The sequence below is a fragment of the Littorina saxatilis genome, linkage group LG1 (assembly GCF_037325665.1).
Source record: "Littorina saxatilis isolate snail1 linkage group LG1, US_GU_Lsax_2.0, whole genome shotgun sequence".
In the NCBI taxonomy this organism is placed as follows: Eukaryota; Metazoa; Mollusca; class Gastropoda; order Littorinimorpha; family Littorinidae; genus Littorina; species Littorina saxatilis.
Window position 1 is genome coordinate 58,290,373 of NC_090245.1, and position 216 is coordinate 58,290,588.

The following is a 216-nucleotide window of genomic DNA, read 5'->3' on the forward strand; positions in this document are numbered from 1 at the left end:
CTGCAGGGAAAATACAACAACGAGAAAGACGTACGCTGGTCGTTAAGGCAGCCATCATAGTACACAGTATGAGGACGCGCCCCTAGTTACGCGCGATCTGTTTGTTGAGGGATCGATCGCCGGGTTGTGCTAGTGTTCGTTGTATGTGTGTATGTGTGGACTGATTTAGCCTTTCCTTTCGTCTCTGCCCTGGCCACACAACCGTAACACTTCAAC